Source organism: Tympanuchus pallidicinctus, unplaced genomic scaffold (assembly GCF_026119805.1).
Source record: "Tympanuchus pallidicinctus isolate F22 unplaced genomic scaffold, pur_lepc_1.0 scaffold20, whole genome shotgun sequence".
Classification (NCBI taxonomy): Eukaryota; Metazoa; Chordata; class Aves; order Galliformes; family Phasianidae; genus Tympanuchus; species Tympanuchus pallidicinctus.
This window is the reverse complement of record NW_026294722.1, coordinates 11,805,753-11,823,506: the sequence shown is the minus strand read 5'-3', so window position 1 is coordinate 11,823,506 and position 17,754 is coordinate 11,805,753. Positions and strand designations below refer to the sequence as shown.

General features: G+C 43.2%; 1 long non-coding RNA gene across 1 annotated transcript; it reads right to left on the bottom strand.

Annotated features, from left to right (window-relative positions):
* Positions 1-13,999: 13,999 nt before the first annotated feature.
* Positions 14,000-16,310, bottom strand: LOC128081125 (uncharacterized). The gene is made up of 3 exons (XR_008207009.1): positions 15,346-16,310; positions 14,312-14,609; positions 14,000-14,174 (listed from the first exon to the last, which is right to left on the bottom strand). It is a non-coding gene; the product is annotated as an uncharacterized LOC128081125 (long non-coding RNA).
* Positions 16,311-17,754: the final 1,444 nt, after the last annotated feature.

Here is a 17,754-nt window from a genome sequence, read left to right as displayed (position 1 = left end):
GGAGCTCTGGCCCTAGAGAACAAAGCCTTCATGTTCAAGACACGGTTTTGGAGAGTAAGATGTGGTTTTGGCTGTTCTGCACAAACCACTTACACCTGGTTTACTTCAGCAGTCCTGGGCAGGAACTGGTAAAAGACCTGGAGTGTTAGGACCAAACGTACCAGATGTTCCTACACACACGTGCCCTATCGCAGCAAAACTCCCAGCAACAGCCCTGTCTCCTTTTTTCATTCCCTTGACCACACTTCAACAACCTAAGCAAAACATTATTTGTGAAGTATAACTCTCTTTTTCTTCCAGCTCTGACTCTCATTACCCTTTTGGCCAAGCCCCACTTAGGCTTAATTCTCCACAGCAGAAAGGCTCTTGCGTTAATATTTGCTGTGTGCTTACTCACTAGACATATAAGTGTATTTTTACATTCAGACAAAGCATTCTCTTCTGACAAAGGTGAAGGATTAGTGCTGGCTCCCATTTTCCAACAATGTTGTGTAAGGACTTGCTACAGAGTGCTCCCACCAGGATGTATGGGCATGTAGAGAAAAGCTGGAGTGGATCCATGGATCCAATCGATCCGTTCAAGGTTTTATGATAAAACATCCTGGGACAAGATTCCAGGAATACCCAGGAAGGCCAGGCTGGATGGGACTTTGAGCAACCTGGTCTAGAGGGAGGTGTCTCTGCCTATAGCAGGGGGGTTGGAACTCCATAATCTTAAAGGTTCCTTCCAACCCAAACCACTCTATGATAATACAGGGAACAACTTTGAAATCCTTAAGCTGCTTGATGCAACAAATAAATCTCCATTAGTAGGTACTAACTGCTTTGTTCTGAAGACAAAAGAAGCAGTAAGACCTCAGAAACTGACTCAAGTTTTCTTCTAGAACAAGACAAATGACAAACGAGGGAAAGCAGATGCAAAAACCTCCAGGAAAAGGTCAAACATGCTTGTCAAAGCCAGGCTAGCAGGAATATTTCAAGCTGCCTCTTTTCCAAATGAGCAGAGAAGCCACCTCACCCTTCACAGTGAAGTAACCCGAATGATTACAGCTGCACACAGAAATAACTAATTCTGGACTGAATATGACCAATGGAACCATGGCACCAACCTCCACATCATCTTAAAATCTGATTAATCTAAGTTATCTGCAACCAGTCGTGATTACTTTTCAAGGGAGAAAGAAACGAAAGTAAGATAGTGCTATCACATCCTGATCTTCAGTTTTTTCTGACTTGTCCACATAAACCACAAGCATTTTTGTGCACACCATGCCCCTCAGGTTAGGTGTGAGCAATACCTGTGCAGATGCCACAGTAATGCCAGTAATACCTGACGGTGTTTAAATGCTGACATCTGGAGTCCGCTTGGTGAGAATTTTATGAAGAAAAAAAAGAATCGAACACTTTGTACGCAATTTTGCATGTCACAGCTTTGTTTTTCGTTCTCAAATATCATCCCTTTCCCCCAGTTAGTCAGCCTTCTGTTGCATAAAATGACTGTCATCTTGTGATTGCCTTTTGTGAGCTGAAAACCAGGTACAGTAGTAAAAAAAAAAAAACCAAAAAGCTGAAAAACAAATGCAAAAACCATCACCACCTAATGGAGCAAATGCTGGTTACATGCACACAGCTCTGTTTAACTTCAGAAGTGAAAGGGAATAGGCTTAAAACAGACCTCTCCAGAGCAAAACACTAACGTAGAAAAATACTAGACATCGCTTGTGATTTAAATAGTAAAACCTTACATCTCTACACTTTCATCACAAGTGATTCCAAAGGCTTTCGCGGCAGAAGCAGAAATGATTCTTCTCAGTTCTGAACGGCAGCCAGCCCAGGGTGCACGGCACAGCTATTTACCAGTGATTTACAGCACAAGGTTAAGAGGAGCAGTCAATGCAAATGAACTTGCTGGATGATTTCCGATGGCCAGCATGCCATTAGCTTTCATTGGACCACGCCAGCATCTCAGGCTTTTGCGAAAACAGACGTGACTTCTTAAATAAAAGTAAATTTTTAAAGCTCAAAGGACTCATCCAGGAAGAACTGAGGGGGAAGAACTGAATGTTGCTCATGAGGTGCTCTGCAGATGAAATTTCACTAACAAAAGAAAGAAGGTTTAAAAAAATAAAATAAAATAACCTGCCTGGGTGGAACCTGGCAGAAATACCTAGACAGGGGACTTTCCCTGTTACCCTGCACTAACTTGTCCCATTAATCCTTTTAATTTCATGTATTCATTTTTACACAGATTAGCTTGTTCGCTGCGTGCCAGCACAAATCGTGTTTTGCTCCCTCTTCTCTCATCTTGCTCCTGTCTCGGACAGGACCTTGCTGCTGCTGCAGTAACTTATGTGGTCTGTCAGCTGGGCCACTGGGATGCAAATCTCTCTCTGTCCCCTTGGGGTGCCATCGATACTTTATTAAGAGTTTGCATCTCTCTTTATCCAGGGATATGATGGACTAACTGCATTTTCCTTCCTCTCTAGTGGTCTCAGAGGGCAATAAATAAATAGATAATCTCTAAAAATGTCCAGTAAATAATGGCTGAAGGAGATTCAACTCATAATTTATCAAGCTTTTCTTAAAACTAAAATTTGTTTTTTAAAAAAACGTACATTTCAATACCATTTCCCTGCTTTTTCCTGAAGCCATGTCACAAAATAAGCCAGTGACACATAACTGAGACATATCCGCACTGAGTATCCACAGCTCCAGGTGTCTAGAAGGCTGCTTCAAGCACAAATGATGCTCTGAAAGATAAACTATATATCATATTTGAGCCAGAACTTCATTGGAGAGTGATAAATCTCTTCTGCTGTGGGAGATGCTTGGAGTTGCCACCTGAGGGCCAAGTTCTAATAAGTATATGAAGATCCACCAGTGTTTCAAAGCCACTTACTTAAATTTATCCCAAGCCATGCTCCCTGTTTGACATTGCTCAGTTAGCGGTTCATGTTAGGTACGTGGTACAGTATTTCAGTGCGACTAAAGTGAAGCACATGCCTTATTGTTTTTCTCAAAATGGTAACATTCTCAGTACTTAAGAGATCAGCTTTGGTGTGTCAGGAGATGAGAAAACATCTTTTTCAGAGCTGTGAGAACTGAATGAACCAACATGCATCTCACAGTGTTCAATAGAAGCACTTGTACCAACCTCTGGAAATTACACTACCCAGAACTGCCAATTTTTTTTTTGTGATCAGGGCTCTTTTTCACATCTCCACATCTAACACAGGGCAAGAGAGGAATACGACAGAGCAAACAGAGGAGCTGCTCTTTTACTTCATATTACAGAAGTGAAAGTGCTTTCTTCTGGAATTTGTTTTTTTCATGAGCAAGAGCTTTGCAGCCCTAGCGCAGCCCTGCTGCTCTTGGCAGAAGTCTCACCTGCAGACCACTCACCAGGCACCAATGCAGAGCCGTGGTCCTCCCAGCTCACTCCTCCACTATCTGCCTTCTATACTCCTGCTGTATGCCTGCCAAGAGGCATCACTTCCCAGACTTGGCACTGGGCCTTGCCAGCCCCTACACTGACCCATTCCAGTCTGGCTGCCAATGCACTCCATCCCCTGCTTTCCGTGAACACATCCTTGGTAGATGCACCACGAGACACTGCTATCTCTACGAAGACTATGAATAGAGAAGACTCTATCCACTGTCTTGTTCAACATTTTTGTCAGACTCCTCCAGCTTCACTCCTCCTCCACCCTCTAAAACAGAAAGTCTTATAAGTAGGAAAAGGTTGTTCGGCAAGTTGAACTCGACTTTAAACAGAGGGCTACGAAAAAATGGAACATAAAGCACAAGCATTTAGCACTGCATTTAGATCACTCTCTAATTGCCTTGTCTTTGCAATTCAGCAAGCCTTGCTCTGCACATCAGATTGTGCACAGGAAAGTTTGGAGATAAATGCTTAGTTTGAAAACTGGGGTTTCATGCTCTTAGAAGGTGGATGCCGTGCTGCATGCCCCCAGGACTGAAGGCTGTCCCATTTCCTCAGATTACATCGTAAGCACACCTTTCCTCCCCCATCTGCAGCCTCCTAGTTTTGCACAGCTTGCTGTCAAGCACCAACCCCACTCTAAGCTACACACGATGCATTTCACAGCCCAATTAGGTGGGATACTTCAGTGCTGCATTTTGTGACTACAGTGCCCATGGGCTTGTGCTCCACACTTCAAGGCTTCAGTGCTGTGCCCCACCAGGGACTCCTCTCCCAGTTTTCCAGCTGTTAGGGAGAGTAATCACCAGCAGGTCAGCAGTTCTGCCATGCTCCCACCTTGACCTTGGTATTGGACCGGTTTCTGGCACCTCAGTCTCATGAACCTACCCCCCTTTCTAGGTAGAGCTTGGACCACGAACATCTGCAGTGCATCTTTTTCACTTGCTCCAGATCCTCTTTCTGAGATGGCTTTCTATACATATTCTCTTTTATTTACATGTAAGTGCGCATCACACACATCATCTTATGTCTCTTGATTAGACTTTGCTTAGTTACCTTTTCCACAGCACCCAGTCACCAGCAAAGTGGGAAAGAAAAAGGAAGATGCAAATACATAACATTGGGCTCATTTTCTGCCCTCTGTAATTCGTACCTCTAGACAGTTCTCCAGGCTGTATCTCCAAAATACTTTCTTCTCAGTCTCACTTCAGATCCTCTGATTCTAAAAAAAGAAATCTCACTTTTCTTTTAATTAACAGTAGTTTCCTCACCCACCTTTTCATTTGCATAATAAGATGAAGATCTCCAGTTCTGGAAAGGTTTAATGCAACCTCCCCAGGATCCCCAAAAGCCACATTTCTTTGAAAAAAAAAATAATCTTGAGGACTTGAGATACTGAAAGACAGGTTTGACAACTGTTAGATGATAGAGCCAATTCTGCTTGAGTTGGGGAGAATTAGTTGACATATTAAGGTCTATTCCACCCCTATCCTTTTATGAGTCTATTAATATACATAATTAAAGATGAGCAGAAACCATATTTCTCCAGTGGCATTTCCCAGCTTTTAAGCATTTGCAGTCTTAAGAATGTTCTTTTAAGGTTGTTTTTTTCTTTTTTGCACATACGGGTATGCTTCATGCACCGAGGAGAAAACAAAGTCATTTGAACACTATCCTACAAGCATTCCTGCTGTGATGGAAGTGCTCGTCCTGGATGCTATTGGCCACTGCTTGGAAAAAAAGGAGCCTCGCTAAGCCTGTTGATGCCCAGTAACCTCACAATCCAGCAGCCATACCCACTGTAAGCACATCGCACCGCCTTTGGCAGGGAAGCGGTTAACAAAACATTTTTGTTCATCTGAAAATATAAAGCAGCTGCTTAGTTTTACACTTGGCAGAAGAAGGCAGCCCCCTCTGCACTCCTTGTCTTCTGCTGCTCTTGGATCATTGCAGAGTTAACCAGCTGTTGCATTCTGCATGCCAGTTACACCAGTTCGGAAAAGCAAGAACAGGGGAGGTTTTATGGCCATACAAAAGGAATGAGAATAATACACTGCTGAACCAGAAAGGCCAATATTTATACAGTAAACATTTTCGGAAACATAATGATCCCTTTGTCATCAAAATTTTGGAGTGGTTAATAGTGCACACAAGAAGTGCACCAAATCCACATGCTCAATAGCAGCTAATATGTTCCCAAAGCATCTATTCACTGCAGATCTGGCCATCTGCAAAGCCCTTCCTGCAGAAGACCTCACCAAACAGGGCATTCAAATGCATATACGCTTCTGAAAATATCATTGTGTGCACGAAATGCCTCATTTTTTATGTCTGTCAAATTACACCTTGGATGATTTTTTTTCCCCAAATTTTAAAATGACAGATTAAACCAAACATTAAGGATTTATGGCAAAAAAGTCACAGTAGCCCTGTGCACACTTAGCAGGTACTGGGGAATGAATTACAATTTGGTCTTGACGTACGGTGGACACACTGGCAAAAATGAAGTATTCACACACTTGGGATTTTCGCTTAGAAGTGACACTTCCTGTACACAGAAGCTTATGCTAAAATTTAGCCCATATAAACTGGCCTCCTCTATTTCATTATTTCATTATTTTAAGTGAGTTTTTTTTTTTTTTCCCAATATGCAGAATTTAGGAGTCAAAACTAACAAACACCACAGTGAGCACTGCTGTTTGACCTCCTGGTGAATTCGCCCAGCCTCCCAGTCTCCTTGGACAGCTCTGACACGAACTCAAATCAACAGAAGAACAACACTTGTTTCTTTCCTTCTTCTTTGTGCCTTGGTACTCTCATCTTCCCACCTACGGCTGTCTGTGATAAGCTGGTCCTAAAACCCAAGTTCATTTCCCAGCCCCCGTGACACCAAGCGCAATACCAACTCAGAGGTCTGCTCCCTCTCTTCCAATTTCTGGACTTTCCTTGTAACTGAAGTTCTAGGAGCAGACTTCCTGCTTGATTTCTTGGATCTGCAGCACCTAGCAATGTGTGCCAGTAGCACGAGTCCTTGGAGGCCACCTCACGAATTTCTAAAATTGAGGTTTTTTAATGCAAAATAAAAACCTTAGAATGGGAAACTCAGCCAAATGTAAAAAGAACAGCAAATGCCATTTGAGCAAATTATAACTGAAAGAAGAGGTTACAGATTTTCATGCAAGACCTTGAAATTTCTGAAACATTTATCTCAACAGATCTTTCTATTTTAAAAACTTACCTAAAAAAAATAGCAATATTAACTGTAAATAATATAACGATCATATTGAGTCAATAGAGAAATTCAGAAAATTACTATTTCAGCATTTGACTGTTATTTCCTATCTAAAGAACACTGCTCATGTTCCAAATGATAAAATCGCCTTCAAATAAGAAACAAAGCTTTTAGTATGGAAATGCCGAAAAGTCCCACTTCAGATTTCTTCCAGAAATCCAAATTTCTTCCAGAATTCCTCCAAATCTGAGAATTCATTAAGGTCAAAGGATCTGGCTAGATTTCACTGAGGATGCAATGTGTAATATCACAGAGTCCTTCACCAGCAGCAAAAATCTTCATTAGAGAGAAGTCTTTTCTTCACGTACAGATCAAGGAGTGAGCCCAGCAAACATAACGACGTCTGCTGCACGGCTGCCTACCCGGGTTATTTTTTTAAATCTCCTATAAATGCAGAGTTTGGAAAACTCATTTGTCTTCCAAGCAGCTTTCCCAGCACCTTCCTTCCTCACGCAGCCCAGGACATGTTGTGAGCTAGGGAATAATGTTTCTGGAGGATACCTGCAGCACCTATGCCAGAGCACCTCCTGGGAGTGCCACATTGAGGCAGGATTAGATCACTGTGATGAGTGCTGGGCACAGAGAGATGCTCGCCTGCGAGCTATTATTTGCAGTATGTAGGCTAGTGGCTCATTAGGTCAGGCGTCCCACCTCCAGTGGAGCAGTTTTATCTCCATGATGGAGTGAACTGTTATTGTTAGTTAGCGGTGTGTGGGATTCGTCTTAATGTGCAGAAACTGAGTCAGCAACACAATGACAGCACCAGGCTGTTATTGTTTGCTGGATGGCTTTGGTACCCCAGTCTGTCTGCAACTGGAGAGCTTTGGTTCTCCCACTGACAACAGCTCTGCCTTCGCCAGCACTGCAGTCCCTGCGGTGAGGGCACATGGGGAAGGACTGCTCCCCCCTGCACGAGATTTCAACATCACTTTTCAAAAAGCACTCTCACTTGCCACACAGCAAGCCCTTCAGTCTGGTTCTGTTTCCCGAGAACTGGGAAACAGGCTGACAACAGACTCCTTGCTTACACAGAGAGGATCTTGCTGAAAGCCTTGCTTTGCAGTTCTCCATGCACTGGGTGAGCAAAGAATCATTCACTCCTATTTTACTGGTTTTTATATGTAAGTAATCTTCACTTCCGCTGGAGTTGGGACTTGCACACGTTTTTTTACCCAAGGCTGGTGGTTATTCCATAGTTTGTCCTACTTTGACATGAGAAATTTTTCCCTTTAACTCTTTTTTTTTTCCTTCCTCAAAGAACTAGCATTTTCCAACCAAAAGACTTTTAATGACAAAATTCCTGAACAGCTCTAATTATACCCTGGGGCTCAGTTCAAGGGAGAACATTGCTACCCTCTGTACAATAACAGCCCGGGTCCCACACTGCATCCCTGGTCCCCATGGCTTTACAGGGGCTGCACACCGAGCTGGGTGCCTATGTGCTGCTCCTCTGACCACCGTGGCTAAGTGATACCCTGTGATCGAAGCAGGATGGAAAAATGGTTTAAAAGCAACCATTTTTCACACGCTGCACACAGCAAGAAAACAGAAGGACAACGGATGGGCTGCACCCATCCCCAAAGGCACTGCCCTGAGCACTCCAAGCACTGCAAGAGGTCCAGCGTGGGCTGTCAGTGCCTGGTGCATCAGCCAGCTCTCCCACCAACTCCTAAAGCACAGTGTCGAGCTTTGGAGTTAGCTTTCTAATGAGGATAATTATTATTATTACATACACATATATATAAAAGCCCCAAATCCCCGTGAGGTTTCTTCAGATTGTCCCAGAAAGAAAACATTTTCATTGTGTGGGCTGTGATTGGGAACACATGGACCCGCCACACCCCGCTTCGTTCCCTGCTCTGCTACTAATTACAAGGGGAGCAGAGCCCAGTGCAGAGGTTGTTTTTTTTGTTTTTTTGTTTTTTTTAATTCATTGGTTTTGGAGACTCAGCAATTGAATTACCTGAAGAGGCTGGAGCTTCTCTGGGGTACAATCAGCCATGCAGCATCTGGGTTAGGCCGGGGTGGGGAGAGATGGATAATGTATACATGCTGGCAGCGTTATGCAGCCACCCAACTGGGGAAAAAAGAATTTCTCTTAATTAATGGCATGATGTATGACACGTTAGCAACACAAACTCTTTAATAAACCCCAATGCCTTCTTTTTCAATTCAGACAAGATGAAAGCACCCCGGGTTACCTGTAGGAACCGAGTATTCAGAAATGCTGGCAGAGCAGCTTGCGGTGAGGGCGCGTTAATAGCTGCGCACGGCGCTTTTGATTCTGGAGTCAGTTTTAGACAAAGCTGCCTTGAAGCACAGGAAGCAAGTTTCACTTTCAACTTTGCCCAAGGCTCTACTCAGAGATGAAGATATCGGTGAAGAGGAGTGAAATCTTAATTTAATTAACTGTAACTCCCAACGGGACAAGTTTGGGAGGTTTGCTCAGAGGACAATTATCTTAACCAACTGAGCTGCAGTATTCACTTCCCAAGTTCCAGTTTAGGCTTTTGTTTGGCACAGCACTGAGGCACAAACTGGTTGCAAACTTCAGATTTGCTCAAATTTGCCCAAAATATATGGGTGCTCAGATCTGGCTTACATCAAAAAAACATGTTTACAGTTACAATGAATTTGGCTTTCTCCCACACTTAAACCTATTTATTTAAACCTCTCATTTTGGTCATGTCTTTTCCATCCTCTATTTCTTTCCCTGTTAGGTCAAAAAGTGAATAAATAGGTCAACTGCTCCATAAAAATGGAATACAGAGGATATGTGGCTAGGACTTGGACTCCAGAGCTCTAAATTAAGCACATTAGCAAAGACTGCTATGAATTACTATTTATTCTTAAGCATTTTGATGGTCTTTGTCCTCCTTGAAAACTAGTTTCTGGTTTAGACCAAGAAAGGAAAGGCAAAGGAAGTGCCCTAGCTCTTGGCAGCTGCAGAAATCCATCACTCTGCTGAGATCCTGGAAGTGCAAAACCTCAAAAACAGAGGGATGGGGGGTAATAAATGACAAAAATACAAAATAAAATAAAAAAGGAACTCAGCAGGAACAAAAAAAATATATGAATGACTCTCACGGTCTCAAGGACAAGCCCACATCTGAGACAAGGGAAACATTCAGGACTGCATAGGTGACAGCAAATTTCACAATACTTCCCAAACACAGCAACAAAAAGAGTTTAGGACTCTTCTGTAATAAATACGTGACAGCTTGTGTCCTTATGCTTTAAAAAAGGAAGGCAGAGCTTTTCTTCCCTCTGACCCAAGGCTGTAGAATGACGCTGTGACCACGTCCCATAGGTCTTTGCAGGGAGACATATAGGGGAAAGCTCCAAGCACTCAACACTCAGTGCAGGACTTTTTTCTCCATATTACACACCACAAGCACATCACCTGTCTTCCGTAGCTCTCCATAAAGGTGAGAAAGAATTAAAAAAGTCTCTCTTAGTAAAAAATTGTACTCCTGAAAGGGCAAAGGAGAGGAGTCTTGCTCCGAACATTTCTTCATTTTGTATAAAACTTTTCCCTTCTGTTTGAGAACAGTTTACTGTGGCCAATAAAAGCCCAGCTAATTTTTAAATCAGCATGTAGCCAACTCAGCCACCCAGTAGCTCTGTCCTTGGGCAATATTATTGAAGCACACACAATCTATACTAAAGTGATCAGCTTCCCTCAGGCCTGCCAAGGGGATGCGTTAGGCGAGCCCAAAATATGACAGAAGGAAATTTATGTGCAACTTTTACACATAATATCTCATTATGACTCTCCCCAATCTTTCAATTTTAAAAATAAACGGCCTTTGTAATGATTTTACCAGGAGCATGTTGGAAGGTAGATTGAAAAAGGAAAGTGGCTTTGGCTACAGTTATTTCTTTTGCTCTTCTCCTCCTCTTGGGTTTTTCTTTAATTTTCCTGAAGATATTTCCACTCAATTTAGGAAGAAATGGAATTTCCCCCTCCCTACCACCGTTCTCTCACTGTTTTGTCCATGTTTTCAAAGAACGGAATGGCTGACTTAATGAAGCCTCTGTCAATAGCAAAATCATTTTGACCGGTTGGTAAATAATGAAAGCTTCCACTTAACGTGCAAGCCAGCTTACCCAGGACACCCACACTTGGTCCCTGTCCAGGTCAGCAAATCGTCATCCCCTGTGCTGTGCACATCTCCGAGCACTGCCCTGCAGCAGCGAGAAATGAGAGCTCAGCTGGGACCTGAGCTGATGCTGCTTTGTCAGGAAGCACGAGGGACTTGGGAGAGTTGGTTACACAACGATGCCAGCTGCTGCTCACAGCGTGAGCCCAAAGAGGAATTGAAGAAAGATGGAATAAAAGAATATGTACAAATAAGGAAGGGACAAGCAAGCAAACCAACCAACCGACAACGAAAACCAAAGAACAGTGATATCGATCTGCAAATAAACAATGGCCAGAGCAATTCTGCACAACCCAGTTTGATGAGGAAAGGGCAGTGCAGCACATCAGTCCTTCCCCACTGACATACCAATTGTCGCATGTGCTTTTCTAATGTTTCATTGTGGGTATCAGCAGGGATGACTTCATGCGCTATTCCTACCCCACAGACCACAGCTCGAGAAGCCACGAAAGGAACATATACCTGAAGTGAGAATCAGTTATAAGCATTTTTTGGGAACGATCTTCTCTTAGGGGGTAAGAAAAACAAACGAAAGTGGGTTGTTCTCAAAGTGGAAAGCAGAATTGCTGCCAAAGTACACTGACTGGTGGAAAAAGCTTTCCCACTGCGGGTTGATGGGCAAAAGACCACTATCAGGCAGTGAGAACTGGGGCAAATGTAAAAATATCCTAATCTGCACACACAAAATATTTGCTGCTCCACAGTACTGCAGTTTCCCATTGTACTGCACCATATTTTGTTTATACCCAAAGTCCCCAACAGTCTTCTTGGGAGACACAAAAGTTTATGCCTGTTCTCCTCCAGCTTGTCCCTTCCCCACTCTGATGTCCATGCAAGGGCAACCTGAGCACCCTATCGAGCTATGGATGTCCCTGTTCACAGCAGGGGAGTTGGACTAGATGGCCTTTAAAAGTCCCTTCTGACTCAAAGGGACTGTTACACTGTTCAGCTCTCAGGAACTTGTGAAACCAGCAGCATAAGCACCAAAAATACTGAAGAACCTTCTGGAGGTTCCTATTTACCCCATGGATCCCCTCACCCCTGCAGTGAGCCCATCCACACCTGCCCTTATAGGGTCAGCAGGGCAGTCTTGTCCTTTGGCTCACCTTCAGCTCTGTCTTCTCCCTGAGGACAGGGGTATGAATTAGTTCTGCAATTCCAGGCAGACCATGAGAAGCCTTGAAGCTGGATGCTGAAGTATGTAGGAAGAATGTATATATATTTAGTAAATGGCCATGAAAAAAATAACATCAGAAAACAGAGAATGGAATAAAAAATACATTCTGGAGAAGACTGTGTATTTTTGTTGTATTTATAATACAGTAAATCTCTATTTGAAGGGATCATTTGATTTAGGTAGGACAAATTTCACCACATTCATTCTCTGAGAGAAAGGCTGAGGTTAAAAGGCTGATGCTCAGGTGCCCATTCCATGCTACCCAGAACAACTGGAGGTGAAAACTGAACCCAGCTTTCCCCAGGGGGGATTTTACAAAAGAACACAATTCTTACACTCATCCCAGCAAAGCTCTGGAGAAAATGGTATTTAACAGATGTAGTCTTCCAATGGAGGGAGGAAACACAGCATGCTGAATACCTGGAAGTATCTAAATGAGAAGTCAGAGCAAATGCTGGCCAATGAGAATTGTTTGTTGCAGTTTCACCACGATCCCTGATTGAGAAGGGAATGAACCAGAATTGTTGCTGTCAGTAACACTAAAAAAATAAAAATAAAAAAAATAAAAACACAACAAAAACACTGGATAAATTAACCTTAGGAAAAAGAGGCAGAAAATCATTGGGGGGTTGCTGAGGGTTTCTATTTCTTGAGAGACATAACATTGCCAAAAGAATCCTCAGGGCTGTAGCTTCCCCCACTGTAAAATAGGCACAAACCATCAGGTTAATGAAATTTCATTTAATCTTAGGCACTGCTTCAAGTTCAGCATCTGCTGTGGACGCACAATGAGCATGACAGTATGACAGAACTTCAGTCTGAGCTCAGTTTGAGCATCTCAGGCCGTGCACAAAACATACGGCAGGAAAACACCTGAACGCTTAGCATCCAGGGTGGAACCTTGCAATTGCACAGATTGCAGTAAATATGTGTTTGTGTTATATTATAATTGTCCAGCTTTTAAATTAAACAGCACAACAATTAGCACGTGGCTGTTCTCCATGCACTTTAAACATCCTTCGCATCACTAAGCGCTTTACATGGGAAATTCTTACACCTTTGTCTGAACAGATTTAAAGCAATCTGCCCCAAGTCTTTCCAAGCTTCTTACATCTTCAGGCACTACCTTCATTCTTTCACTGATTCCTGGGGAAATTCAAACCTTGGGCTCATCCAAACTCACTTTTCCTTCTGTAGAGAAAAAAGTTTCCCTAATGAGTTCATACTGTGGGATCCATCCCTGCAGAAGTTGGGCTACCTTTAAAATATTGTTCAGGTAAGTTATAAAAAATGAAGATCTATTCATTTCTAAAGCCTGACTAGGAAGTTCCAAATTTAAGAGCATTAAAAGGGCAAGAGGCTGGGAGAAAGGGCAGAGAGAGTAAAGCACACTGTGTGGCTTTCGGTACCTTTTTTTCCTCTTCTGTCAGAAGCCTTGGGTCCCAGACCAGTGTCACACTTCTAACCCATCAGGTAGAGCACAGCAGAGACCTCGTCCAGCCACTTGGCCACAGCATGCTGTTACCTAAGGCAGCCAAAAGTTCAGTGACTGCCTGTGGTTTCAAATCCCAGAACCCATAAAGCACAAATACAGGTTCTCTATGTGAGGCTGTGACCTCTCTGCTCACCAATAAAACATGCCCAAAGTCATAATAAACAAAGCATTACGATTCAGGGTGGCAAGGCATAAACCAGTCATACGTATTTTCTCCCTGGCCACAAGCAAATCTTCGCCTTTACCAAAAACTACCTCGGTGCACTAAGTTAGCAAAACAATTCTGATTACAACATAGGTTAAAAAAAATAAAGTCAAATAAACTTAACCTAAGGTTTCTCATGGGATTTTTTATGTTCTTGTTGTTGCAGAGCAGAATAAGGGCCAGAACAAACACAGAAGGGACACAAGTGTGATAATATAATGATACCTTTTATTAGCTCAAAGAAGAAAAAAGAATAACAGAGCTTCGCATATATCAAAGGTCCTTTTTCTTCACTTTCAGGATGCAGAAAGGGAAAAACCACAGTTTGTGTATTCCTGACAATACTCATCTTGTTAGCAGCGTGAACTCATGTTGCAGGCTTTTCATTTCTCTGGATAGCCTGCAAAGGGGAGGAAGGGGAAAAAAAGGAGTTGCTTTGTAGGAACCGAAGGAACTGACATCTGGTTTTACAACAATAAAATTTTTCAGGTCATACTTAACAGCATGAATAATAAACTGAAAAGAGTTGCTGGCTACTTTTGGTGTAGCAGTGTGGTAACCTTGTTAGGCTGTTGTCCATGAGCTGCCTACGGAGCTGCAGCAGAGCACACAGGGAAGAAGCAGGGACAGACTGACAGGAAATACTCATGCAGGACATGAAGGTGCTGACATCACAGCCAAACAAAGACATGTGCTGCCGTCCGTCTTCAAAGTACAAGGTGAAGAAGTTGGAGAAACAAACAAAAATATACAAAACATACAAAAACAAAAAACAAAACAAAACAAAAACCCTCCAGCAAAGCCAAGGAAAAGCAGCAGCACTCAGGAGATGAACCTGTGGATAAAAGAGATGTGCTGGCAGCCCGCTGTCTGCTGGCTGTTACCAGGTGCAGCAGAGTTGATGCAGCGGATTAATGATTTCTTTTCCATCCTCTTACATCTTTGTCAGCCCCTGCCACCATTTATTACAGCATCCTTACTTTGCTACTCAGGCTGACAGAAGGGGAATAAACTTTAGCCTGCAGGCGTTTTCAGAAGAAATTATCTTTTCCCCAGGAATGGGATCCTAGATGTGGTAATAGCTATCTCTCCCAACAGTTCATGACACTTGTAGCAGATACTTTTTCCCTGGGTATTTCATATATGCCCACCTACACGTAGACAGATCCGTTCTACTGCGAACATCTGTTTTTCAACTGTCAGATAGTATTTTAGAGTGTTAGGCTGAAAAAATATATTAAAAGATCTATCACTTACATTGATTTCAAAGCATTAAATTTTGACATCTTTGGTGCAGACAGACTGAGAAGCTTAAAACGGATTTATCATATGAGAAATAAAGTCCATTTCACCCTTTCAAATGGGATCTCAAGAACTTCCTCAAGGAACAGTGGCATATTTTTTCAGTTGATTACGACAACAAAGGGGTCTAATAAGATTTAAAGTGATTGGAAAGGAGGAGAAATCTCTAAAGGAGATTTCAGGACATAGGCAAAGCAAGATGGAGAGAGGGACCTTTCCTATCATTTATCTCTCTTGTTAATACCCTCCCACCTTCACTTAGTGCAAACCTTGCGTCCAGTCACTTGACTTCCCTCAGTATTTGTGTGTATTTACATATAGCAGAAATGCAGTAAGAGGAAGCATGAGGAGCCTAATGCAAGACTGGGAGGCAGCCAGCACAATACTGGTGGAACAAGTGAGAAATTGTCAGCTGAGCAGCTCCTTCAAAAGCTGGGGATGGATGCTGCAAACATCTGAAAAGACAAAGAGGAAGGGAGATCAGCACAACGTAGAGACTGCCAAAGCTCATAGATAAGTCCCCACCTTATAGATAACTGGTTTGGGGCTGCAGCACTGGCTTTTGACCTCACATCTATGTTAAGCAATGCTGATGAAATATGATGCATTTTTGTAGTTTTCTTTCTCCTCTTTCCCCTCTTCCCCCATGCATTACTCTGCAGCAGAGGCATAAAAGAAAAAGGACAGAAATAGGTACTTCTAGAAGGAGCAGTCACTGTGCTCCTAGTACGCAAGGCATCACTGGAGGAAGCCAAAGCACCAGAATGTCCCACCCCAGCAGGGCTGTGCACCACCATGCTGAAATCCAGCACCAGGCCCCATCCCGCTGAGCTCCAGCATGCTGGGATGAACCTTGATGAATTATAAAAGCAGCTCCAGAGAATTTGGGAAAGCTCCACAGCATCGCCTGGACCAGGATGCATCTACATGTTCTCAAAGGAGGAAAATTTGCTGATGTTAGATGAGCCTTTGTTGACTCAGAGATACTCAGATGTGAGCAGGACGAGCGCCCACAGACTGAGAGCCAGCATTTACAGTGTGCCTTCTGGTCCAGGCCAGGGCAGGCAGAGAGGGAGAATCACGCATGGGGTTGACCACCTCTATCATCCCAACAGCTTTGTGACAGCAGCCAGAAGAGGGGACAGAACAGACCAAAGAGCTTTTGCTTTCTTCCTGATTGCTTTTCTGCATATCTGTTGCTCTCCTTCCAACCACTGAGCAAGCTACTGTTGGTTCTGGTCTTTTCAGGGTTATTTTAATGAATTGCACAGCTTTCATTAAAGATATACTCTGCCACTAAGGCAAGCATGAAAAAAATGGCCTCTTGCAGAAGAATTACCACTGGTACACGAATACCCCAAGAACGCCAGGTTGCAAAGTACCTGCTTCAGAGATAGTCAGCACGTGGCAAACTTCATGGGGCACAGACCACGGACATACTTTCTTCAACTTTTTTGCCACAGCCAGCTTCACAGGACAAATGTTTCTGAAGACAAGGATGTTGCTTAGATTAGTCTGTCAGCAGCAGCTTTTGGAATTGCACTTTACCTAGGCCTAAACATAAACGTTGTTACTCTTTACAGAAAACAGATTGGCAAATAAGGGGAAACAGTTTCATTAGCAGGTTTTGCCTTTTTTTCCCCCCCTCTATCATGAAAGATACCAAATGTGTCAAGAATCTAGTTTGCCTGTCCTCACATTGCTACATTTGTGAAAGACGTACCCCACTTAGATGACAGCCAGGATTGGCCTTGATCCAGGAAATGCAAAAAGAAAGGAAAATATGAGTGATCTATACCACTATTTATTGTAGCAGCTCTGGGTCATTCCACAGGTCAAATATTTGCTTTATTGGATTATCAGCGAATATATGTATGCGTCTCACACACACACTGGGCAGCTTCTTGTCTCTTTCGCTCTGGCTTATGGGCTAGGTGGCAAGAACACTCCCCTTCTTTCCCATGGCAGAGCATGGACAGACAGCTTTGCCCCAGCATCCAAGTAGCCCTAAGTTCCTCATCATGCTCCATCCAATGGGATCCTATTAACTGCAACAGCAGCTTCGTTCCCCTTGCAGCAATACACAGGGGTAACTGGACACCAGTCACCACCCCAGCTATGAAAATCAAAGACAAACCTCCCCTCCCTGGAAGGAGTAGATGCCCTAAATCTCTGTCACTAGCGCAGCTCTTTAAGAGCACAGTAATTCTCCACCAAATTGAATCTTCTCTGACAATTGGCAGCACATCAGAGACAATTCACAGGCATATTTTTTCCCCTTTCCTAACAGGAAATAGGGCTTGTGTTACATTTACAGTGACCTGGAGCTCTGAGGGCAGAGTCATATCTCACCTAAACAAACAGACAGTATTTCTTCCCCGATTAAGGCAGATGGGCTGAAAGAGAGAAGCGCTGTGGCCAGCTGCCCACAGCAGCCCTGCAGGTGTCAACAAGGTGCAAACCTGCAAACACCAACACAAACATCCCCAGACACGAACAGCACTTCAGAAGGTTTGGATCGTAGTTTTCATTATAACTAAATGATTATTTTACCATTTCCCATGGACTTCTGTGTGGTTCGGACCGGGGTTTCACCACTCAAGCCATGCTAGTATGGTAAAGGATGCTCAGTGTTCCTGCTTATGCTAAACCCCTGCTTGGAGTCTGTGGAATTTTCC